Source organism: Coffea arabica, chromosome 11c, assembly GCF_036785885.1.
Source record: "Coffea arabica cultivar ET-39 chromosome 11c, Coffea Arabica ET-39 HiFi, whole genome shotgun sequence".
NCBI lineage: Eukaryota > Viridiplantae > Streptophyta > Magnoliopsida > Gentianales > Rubiaceae > Coffea > Coffea arabica.
The window spans coordinates 27,663,155-27,674,270 of record NC_092330.1 but is presented as its reverse complement, the minus strand read 5'-3'; the positions used below and the strand labels follow the sequence as shown (position 1 = coordinate 27,674,270).

Genomic DNA, 11,116 nt, shown 5'->3' with positions numbered 1-11,116 from the left:
TTACTACTAGTCTACAGCTGTTTACAATGTTGGTCTTGACAAAATTGCTTGATTTAGCAAGTATTTAACTAATTAATTTATTTTTGAAATATGTATTGTAAGTGTACAGTATAGTGTACGTCTTTTTTATAAGTCTTGGTCTTGATAGACTTTTATGTGTCCCGTTTTGGACGTAAAATGATTCTTCTATCCCATAAAGGCCTTTTGTTAAGTCTTGACCTTGACCAAAAAAAAAATTTCCTCCCAACTTTTCTGCAAGTGATGAGTCTATAATGTAGTATCTAGTAACAACTAGAGGTGTCGGAAAGGTTTTTCTTGGACAAGAGTTCATTTAGGTATTTGCTAGCAGGTCAAACCAACCAAGTGCGTTCACACAACATAAAAATTTTGCAAGGGTACAAGTATAGTTAAGCTTTATTCAATTTTGTCCCGTTATCGTAATTCTTACAAGATTTTGTATATTTGTTATAAGACTCTATTTTGTATATTTATTTTGTATATAGAGCTAATCTACATACATCAACGGCACCAATAACTACATGAAAGTCATGTGAGTTTACATTAAATTTTGTATGATTTATACCATACAAATAAAACTGGACAAAACACAATTACACCTGCTCCGTATCCTTAAATTTATCCTTAATGGTATCGTTAAGACTCTTCAAATAATTCCTTTTCCTTGGCAATCTTCAATCCTTTTCTTTGTTTGCCTCTTTATATCTTTTGTTTTCTTCAATTATGCTAAATTTTTTGAACAAGTGTGCGAGAAAAAAAAATTGAAATGCTACAGTTTCCATGGTACAAATCCAATGTTTTTCCTATGATGCAAGCTCTATCCTTCTTTTACATTGCCAATTGTGCCATTTACCAGCTCTACCATTTTCATTTTATCATCTAATCTTTAGACATGCAAAGAAGACTTTTCCATAAGCATTCGCTATGGTTTTTACAAAAATTGACTATAGAAAGAGACGGCAAAGAATAATTGGACTCTGATAGAGCTGCTTGATCTTTGGTAGATTCAAGATCGTGGCTTTTTCCGAATGTGAAAAATCCAGGATCTAGACAAAAAAGAAAACTAGAACACAAGAAAAACACATTATTTAAAATCATAATTTATAATCATGTGAAATATCAAAACGAGAATTAGCCAAATGTATTCAGCGCTACAAATAGGAAGGTGAATTCATTAGGAAAAGAATAGTGTATATTGATACAGCTGACTATGATAAAGATATATGACTGTTGATACTAAGGTTGGTTGGTTACACTTTCAAGTGGCGGAGCGTATAGCTTAGTACTTGGTCATATTTGGGGTTTGTGAAAGGCCACCCTCATTCACATCAGCATCTGACCTTCACACCAGCACGAAACACGTTTTTACACATCTCTGATGAGCTCAGAGTGGAAATATCTGCAAACGTCACTTAATCAGATAGGCCTATAAATATCCATTCCCCCAATCTTCAATCCCTCATTCCACAAAACGTACGGTCCTTCCAACACTACTCCAGAGCTGCATCTATTCAACATGGTATATAACTAGCTATAACAGTCGTTATTAGTTTGCATCAATACGAGAACTACTCATCAGTCTTTTGTTATTTTGCCTTTAAAGATTAATTAACTTGTCGATGCTCAATTTTCCATCACAGGCTTACACCATCAACGCGAGGGATCTAGTGATTTATCACGGTAATGATAAACGCTATTGGAAGTGGTACACTGATGTACCTTCTGGGTAAACCTCCTGAACTTACTTCACACATACCCGTCCTGTATATAGTCCTATTGCATTTATATTATTATCTCACTTTCTCCCTTTAGTTAGTTGATGACTTTCGAAGATTATCCTAAACTGATTTTAATGCCTTTGTACAGCTTCGAGGTTGCCGAGCTTGTTGAAGTTTGCTGGTTTGACATTCGAACCAGTGTGCCTGCTAGGGACCTCCCAAGTAGGCCTGTCAACGGGTCGGGTCTAGACCCGGATCCGAACCGGATCCGTGAAATTATTGCGGGTATGGGTAGGGATTTAATTCCGTTTTCCGGATCCGTTTTGTCAAACAAAAAAACGGGTCGAATACGGAATATAGTATTCCGACCCGTATTAGACCCGGATCCGGATATAAATGAATTAATAATTTAAAAAATATATATTTATCAATATAATTTGATTAGGGTGATGTATTTGAGTAAAGTCAACTTGATTTCTTTGCTTATTTGGTTTTTTCTTTGCATTAGTTAGAAATTAGTTTACAAATATATTTTTTTCTCATTTTTATTAGAATTTATAAATTTTGCTAAATTTGTGCGGGTAGACCCGACCCGGACCCGGGACCCGCCGAATCCGGATCCGGAACATAGAATAAAAGACCCGTCGGGTAAACGGGTCGGATCTGGTTCCGGTATAGTAATTCGGGCCGGGTCCGGAATAATGAATTCTGGCCCGGACCCGGCCCGTTGATAGCCCTACTCCCAAGGGGCAGCTCCTATTCGACATATCTCGTGTTCAAACTTAATGCCAAGCCAAAGGGACTTGAAAAAGCAACTGCATCGGTTAGATTTACTGAAGAAAAGGCTAAGGGAACTGATAATGAAGGCTATAGTGTGTTCATTGACAAGTCACAAGATTCGAAGGATCCGGGCATATATCCTCAACCCCGTAGTGATGGATGGAAGGAATTGAACTTGGGTGACTTCGTCAACAACCGCGGAAGAAGTTCCACGGCAGAAGCTAGTTCCACGGCAGAAGTTAGGATTTTTCAAACCAGTGATACAATCTGGAAGTCTGGCATTATTATCAAGGGCATCGAAATTTGCCCTAATTAGGGTGGATGCACTCATTACCATCATCCTTCAGTCGTTTGGTACCGCAATAAAAGAAAAAAAATTGAAAAAAAGGAAAAACAAAATAAAATGGTGTCCATTCAGTCTATGATTATCAGTAGTTGTGTCTGCTAATGTTTTCAGTGCAGGGTCTACTTTGTTTTTTCGTGCTACATAGGGTCTTATGTAGTAAATTTCTCTCTTTCCTTTTTTATCTATGTGTAATAGTTAGGGGTACATCAAAGTCAAAACAAAAAACCCAAAAAAAAGAAAAAAATTGAAAAAATAAAAAAAGGCGTTGTAAAACGCCGATTATGACTACATTATGTGTTTCAGAGTTCTTTTCATTTCGCTCTACTAAATTGTTTGCTTTATATTGTTAATTAGGTTATTTTAAATTTATATTTAGGGCTTGAGAAAAAAGAAACATAAATTAATTTAAGTATTCAAGCGAGGCCTTAGAAATGCATCCAATGGCAATGGAACATCGAAACGGGTGACAAGTGACACACAATGCCGTTTTAAAAAGATTGTCACGTTACTTCTGAAAATGCTTATGTGATATTTTATGACTTTATGGAAATTCTTCTAAATTGATCAAAGGTAGCACTCTGAACTCATTGTAAATTGCGGGGAGATTATAAAAAAAAATAAAAATGATTTTCCAGATTGTGAATCTCATTTAAATGGTAAACTAGTAGAATTTGCCTGGAAACTAGTAGAATTTGCCAAATGTATCGTAGTTTTTATCTAATGAAGCAGTAAGTTTGTTTAAAAAGAATTAATAGGGTTTACCAATAATAAGAAATATACCAACGTAAAAGATCGGACAAAGCTCACCTGCTCATGCCACATTTCGTAAACTTTATTCCTAATGGTATCTCTAGAACACTTCAAATTACTAGAAAAAATCATGTGCTATGCACGTATATAATCAGCTAATATTATTTAGCGAACAAAATAATATATTCCATTGTTAGTTGTCATTACAAGAACAACTATTGTTAGTATTACAAAAATCTTATATAGCGGAATTCAATATTTAACCAAGTACGATTTTTTATTTGTGTTGTTAAAATAAATTTGGTTAGAAGTTGTGATTAAATTTATAATACAACAAAAGCACAAGCTTCAAATTTTCCTCTCACAAATACGATTACAAATTATATTGCCATTAATTGTAGAAAATTGCTCTTTAAACTTTTAAGACCCCATTAGCGGGATGTTTCCTTTTCCCTGATCCATTCTTTGAATACAAGTTCTGCAATCTTCTAGCAGCTGCCTCTTGGCTTTCCTCGGCTGCCTGCTTTTGTTCCATAGAGACTGCAATTCGCCATTCTGCCAACGAAGTTTCGTCTCTTGCTCTTTTTGTTAATGCATGGTACTCTTCTTGAGTAAGCTTGACCATAGTGTCATCTGTCTGGAAAAGGCTGATGTAGCGTTGTGCTTCATGAGCTGATGCAGCATAAGCTTCTGATTCTAATCGTATTGCTCTGAGGGTGAGTTGCAAAGTGCGAAGAGTCTGCCACCTTAGACGTAGAACTTGCTTTAGTTTCAATCCCGTTCTGTGTTTTTCATCTCTTTCCATCTTGAACTCCTCCATCTCTTCCTGCGTCTGCTGCAAGACCTGATTTATCCTGTTGATCATTGTTCGGATCTTCAGTTCTTCCTCCTCCTTAGCCCTGATAGAGATACTCAACCTTTCAAGCTGAGAGTCAAGCTCTGAAATAGTAACGTTGGATGAGGCTGTTCGACTCTGTGCATCAGCAAGTTCCGACTGCAGCTTTTCAAGCTCATCAATCACAGGTCTGGAATCTGACCACGATTGTACCGCCTCATCCTTAGCCTTCGTGAGTTTCTCCTTCCGTTTTTATAGTTCTGCCATCTTGGCACCCATTAAGGTCCCAGGAGTTTCTCCTGGTTTTCTTTCTTTCACTTCAGACCGATCCTCCATTTTGCCATAGGAGTCCATTTAGTTTTTGCACTTGCGTTTCTCAGGTTGAATTGAACTGAGTTTGTTTCCAATGCGTGGACGTAGAGCAACCTTATTTATTGGTTTTTTTTATGGTTCCCTGGGAGATTGGACTGCAATGAATTGACTCCTTAAATTTTTGGTTTCTATTTGTTCTGCTTTTGCTTGTTGTGTTGATTTTGATTTCTTCTAGTTCAACGGTGGTGGCTTAGTTGTGGTTGTGTGTTTTTAATATATTGTGGCTTCAGTAGTTGTATGCATATTGATTAGAGTTTTTATTTCGCCTTTATAATGTCTGTTTTAATTGGGTTATGATCTTGCTCTTAATTGTGCAGGTGCGTGGTGTGGCTGTGGAATACTTGGACTTTGTTTTGTCTGACTACTTTTTGTTGCTGCTGTTGGAAGGTAACTTTCTGTTATTGTAGGCTGAATTAAAGTTGCATTTTCGTATAATAGTGCTGGGATTGTGAGAAATAGGTATACTTTCCGTTCTCCTGTTTTGCATTGCTTCCTTCTGAAAAGTTATTCTCTCTTGTTGCTGGTTGAGTTAAGTCTGTACGCCTGTTTAATGGTAGTGAACTTTGCATCCCAATCAGTGTACCCTTTGTTAAATAATAGGAGGATGATTGATAATATGATGCAATTCTCGATTCTGGTTTATGTATAATGCCAGTCAAGCGAAAATATGTGTCTTTTGAGGAGATATATGTGGATAGATCGATGCCGGTGTGAAAAGTATGTTGCAATGGAGGATGCTACAATTCCTCTGTCCAAAATTGCCACCTTCCTTTGTCCTCTCCCCTCCCACTTCTCACTCCTCTCTACTACAGCAATCGGCTGACGGAGAAAGCTTATCGAGGTTTGCCCACATTTCCCTTTTCTTCTCCCCACTGATTCTCCGTCTTTAGTTGTGTTGCCTTCCCAGATGTTCTCCGAAATCTCAATCAATTTCTATCTCTTTCATAAAAACGTGCAGTGAAATTTAATTTAGGATTTTGATTCTTAATTTGGGATTTAACTTAGAAATTGGTTTGCCATCTACTTACCATCCCCAAATTACATCTGAGGTGGACATTAAAGCGTCGGATATCTTTGAATTACCTCTCTTCGTAGTGCAAATTAAAGCATCCAAGATGGGTGATTTTAATAGGGTAAAATATATAGTGGTGAGGTTTGAGGCTTGATGTTCATGGCGGTGAATCATCTATAGCCTGAGTGGCTAGAGGCTTTGGGTAAAGAAAAAAGAAATACAGACACTTTTACAGCTGGTTTGATCTTGATTTCTTTTGTTTACTTTTATTATTTTCTCTTTTTTATTTTCATGTTTGCATTTGTGTCTGAGACTTCATATTTTTTTACTGTATTGGCTTCACTAACAACATTATGCTACTTAGAGATGTAAGTTAATGTTTATGACAATTAGTTTCTACTATTCCCTGAAGTATTTTGCAGCTAATTAGATGGTGACTCATGAAACAATTTAATAAGATGGTAGTTTTAGATTCTGTTGAAATTAAGTTGTTGCTGGTGGCAGAGGATTCCTTGTCCCTCAAAACATATTTTACCTTTTTTTTTCATATTCTATCTATAATTTAGAATTTATAAGAAATGATGTGCAATCTATGGATGTTTCGGGCTTTTTCTGTTTTAGTCTTCTTCAATTTATCCCTACGTAATCTACTTGGTGGGAAAAATCTCTTCTTTGACTGTGATTATTTTTCGCATGTATATAGCGAATTTCAGTGTATATTTAAGCTAGGTTGTGATTTACATTTCTAGGTTTTTTTTTTTTAATAAGTTTGTATTGGTTCGTGCAATTCATATGTGAATTGACTACACAAGTATACTAATTTTAGCAAAATTTGAACCCTTTTTGAGTAATCGGATTGTTGTTGTTCAGTTCACTGTTCATCAGCTAGCTTAGTCTAGATTGTTTTGATGTTCAATGCAATTCAAATTTCTTTTCGTTTTTTTGTTATTGTAACATCCCAATTTGAGGGACTATGCAACATAGTTGTTCGTTGATATTTCTCAATGAGGACAACGTTCTTTAGTTGATTGCTTACAATTATTTCTGTTCACTCTTCCTTTTTTTTCTGATATAATGTCATTTTACTTCCTGGAACAATGATTGTTCTTGTTGCAGGTCCTTATCATGGAGCTGGAGACGTATGGAGGATAATGGCAGAATTGCAAGATGCTCATACATATGAATCTCCTTCAACTGGGTTTGTAAACAAGATTTACTCTCCCTCGGGAAGCATCACAGCCCTTTCTTCTTAACACTTTCCCCTGCGTTGCTAGCCCAGGGCACCTCTTTAAGTGCAGTTTTTCTAATCTGAGATCTTTCAAGAATGATGAAGTGCTATTCCTCCTAAAGGTTGGGTTGTTTTCAGTTTTAAGTTATAATAGTTTCTGAGCAATTGAATTGTTAATTCAGAGCTTGCCTTTTTGCTGTTCTACTTCATACTATTTAGAGATTGTGAAAATGGGAAGCCTGATAACTTCTGAGAATGCAAGATTGTTTCTGTGGTATGATGCATCCTTAAACATGATTTATGTTTAATATCTTCATTTATACCCATTAATTATCATTGTCAAGAATGGTGATGGCTATTAGCTTGAAGTCCTTATTTCATCTAGTAGGTTACCAACAAGCCTTTTAGGAAACAAAGTGATGTTACCAACATTCCACAGATGGGTTTCACGGATGGGTTTGTTTCCTGGCATGCTTTTTACTCTAGTATGTATGGATGGAGGCCTCAATACTCCCATAGGGTGGTCTAGATCTATTGGGAACTGCCGTTTCAGGGGATCTGCAAGTTAAATACGGATAGATGTTCATTAGGTAACCCAGGGCCTAGTGGAGGGGGTGGTGTCCTTCAGGACTCCTCTGGTGATTTGCTATTTGGTTTTTCCATTCCCCTCGGGTAGATGACAAGTTTGCAAGCTGAAACCAAGTCGTTGCTATATGGGGTGCAGCAGTGCCTTTTACGGGGTGTCTCTGGGATACAGGTGGAGGTGGACTCTCTACTATTAATAAATGTTCTCCCTGGCAAGTCGAGATGTCCATGGCTGATTCGCTCTGATGTAGAGGCAATCCAGTCAATGTTGGGTTCGGATTGGATTGTGGGTCATTGTTTTCGAGAAGCAAACCAGGTGGCGGACATCTTGTCTAAGGTGGAGGCGCAAGGGTCATTGAGTGGCATGTATACCTCTCATTCGGAGTTACCAAGACCCGCTAGGGGGGCCATGGGTTTGGATAGAGCAGGAATTCCTGTAATACGCAATAGGGTTGTGTGCGATTGATTGGCATTGTATGTGTCTTTTGTGGTTTTTATTAATAATACTCAGGGGTGGCGTCCCTCCCCATGCATGGGGTTAGCCAAATAAAAAAAAGAAAAATAAAGAAAGAAAAATGTTAATATTTTTAATTCTAATCATGTGATTTGTAACTTGTGTGGCGATTATCATGCTACTCATACATGTAGACACGCACAAAATGTAGATTATTATGATGAATTTGAGCCTTTCAATCCTTGTTTTGATTAATATGATCCTAATTGGGATAATTCTTATGTTTATAGTTGAGATAATCAATGTGGATATAATGCTCCTCTGTATTTTTATAATTACCAATTCGAATTTGTCCAACTTGAATCAAAGCCATTTTGGAAGTTAGCAATTGAAAGGTTAGTTAATGCACTTTTGTCTTGGAAATTAGCAATTGAAAGTTTAGCTAATACGACTTCTGACCATTTTGATAGGGTTGAGAATATATTAGATGAATTAGCTTCTCAATTTGGTAGAATTTAAGACCAATTGCATGCCTTGTGTGAAGTTATATCTTCTAATAATATGTAAGTTGATCCTATTGTGAATGGTGGGAATGTTGTATGTGAAAGTGGATTGCATGTTGATCAAAATGATAAATCTAATTTGTGTTCCAATGACGAAATGTCCATTTTACGTGATTGTATCTTTGAAACTAAGGTTGAACATCAAGAGATGAGCATGAATGATTCACATTTAACCCCTCTTGAGGAGTCTTTCGAAGGAGTAAGTTCCAGAGATATCATCACCCTAGTTAGGAATGCCATAGCCCTAGAAGCTTTCTATTGCTATTTTTACTCCTTTTATTTCATGTTTGTAAAGTAGATTTATTTTCTTGTATTTGTGATAACTTAAATAATAAAGAAGTTTGAAAATCATCAGTAATTGACAATCTTGCATGTGAGATCGATACCTAATATATCCTATTCTTGATAAACAATCTGTATACTTGCAAAAAATAGAATATTTAGATTTTTAAAATTTAGTGCAAAGGAAAAACCTCGTCTCTAACATTCTTCTGAGGTCTACAAGATTCCTCCATTTATGGTTTGTTTTCCTGACAAGATACTCGTGGAAAACATAACTGACAATAAGGCTTGTTTTTTTTTTTTTTATGGAAAATATAACTAACTATTGATTCAATCTTTTTGGGCATAAGGTAACTGACATGAGATGATTGTTTGGCATTTATGATGATTGATTCATATCAATTAATATTTGATATATTCAACTAACTAGTCGGATTGTGTATACTGGAAAGGGAAAATCGTTCAAAACGTCCCTCACATTTTGTAAAACGACTTTTTTCGTCCCTTACTTTTAAAAGTGTACTTTTACGTCCCTTACAAATTCACGTTGGTCAAATTTGGTCCCTATCTAGGTTTCCGACTAGTTTTTGGCCGGAATTCATCACATGACTTGCATGTGATCATTTTTTAGGGGCAAAATTGTCAAATCAAAATTTATGTAATCCATCTATAGTCCCTTACATTTCACAAAATGAATCGTTTCGTCCCTTACATTTCACAAAATAAATTTTTTCATCCCTCAGATTTCTCAAAATGAATTTTTTTATCTCTCATTGACCATGTGTACAAATAGTTTTTATTTTTTAAAATTCATGAATATATATATTTGATTTTATCTAAACAGTACAAATAATATATAATATATCTCTATTTGATTTCACCTAAACAGATCAATATGTACATGGGTTTAAATCTAATAATTTTGTTTTAAACCTATATATATATATGTGTGTGTGTGTGTGTGTGTGTGATTTCACCATGTGAATCTATTCAATATTTGTAATCTTTTCTATTTTAGTAATAATTCATTTATTGAGTTGTTTAATAAGAGTATCTAATTAATCGGTGTTAATTCGAATTCTATAGTCATGCTAACAAATTACAATTTAAATCTGAAATTTTTACTCACTACCTTTAAGTCCAACAATTGAATTTCTTACCTTATGATTATTTTAAAATTTGAAAGTGTCAATTACTTACTTCTTTTTGTGATACTTTTCCTTTGTTTATTTTTTCTGTCTAAATTTAATTCAATATAAACACTTGATAATGTTTAGAATTAAATGTCTTCTTTGTTTTCAATTTTCAAGTAAAAGGAATGAACATGAGTGAAAAACTAACAATTTTTTTAAACCCCTATATATATATCTATTTTAATTTCACATAAACAGTATGTTGAATCGAAAATTAAATAGAGATATATTACATGCTATTTGTATTGTCCATGTGAGATCAAATAGATATATAAATTAGTTTAAAAAAAGTTATTCATACACATGAACAATGAGAAATGAAAAAATTTATTTTGTAATATATGAGGGATGAAAAAATTCATTTTTGTGAAATGTGAGGGACGAAACAATTCATTTTGTGAAATGTGAGGAACAAAATAATTCATTTTGTGAAATGTGAGAGACTATGGATTGAATTATGTAAATTTTGATTTGATAATTTTGCTCTTAAAAAATGATTACGTGCAAGGCACGTGGTGGATTCCGACAAAAAACTAGTCGGAAACTTAGATAGGAACCAAATTTAATCAATATAAATTTGTAAGGGATGTAAAAGTACATTTTTAAAAGTAAGGGACGAAAAAAGTCATTTTGTAAAATGTGAGGGACTTTTTGAATGATTTTCCCTACTGGAAATATATGTTATTTCACAAGATTCATGGTGATATATTTAAACGAACTTCCTTGATCAATGGGCCTATGGAATTTCTTATTCTCCTAGAAATAGTCGCAAGTGTAGGTAACAAATAAGCCTATCATACTTGTAATTTATCAATGTTTAGGATCTAGAAGTGTGAATTATGGTTCAAAATATTCCATGATTTAGTTATATCGAGAATGGTGTGTGATTCAAATTGATTGCAAGTTACCATGATGATCTTTTGGGTATAATTGGAGTGGCAACGTTGTGACCTGATGATGGTTTAGCAGTTCAGTGTAGT

General features: G+C 35.0%; 1 long non-coding RNA gene across 1 annotated transcript; it reads left to right on the top strand.

Moving 5' to 3' along the window:
• Positions 1–1,496: 1,496 nt before the first annotated feature.
• Positions 1,497–2,150, top strand: LOC140016618 (uncharacterized). Its single transcript, XR_011822821.1, has 3 exons — positions 1,497–1,537; positions 1,659–1,744; positions 1,885–2,150. It is a non-coding gene; the product is annotated as an uncharacterized lncRNA (long non-coding RNA).
• Positions 2,151–11,116: the final 8,966 nt, after the last annotated feature.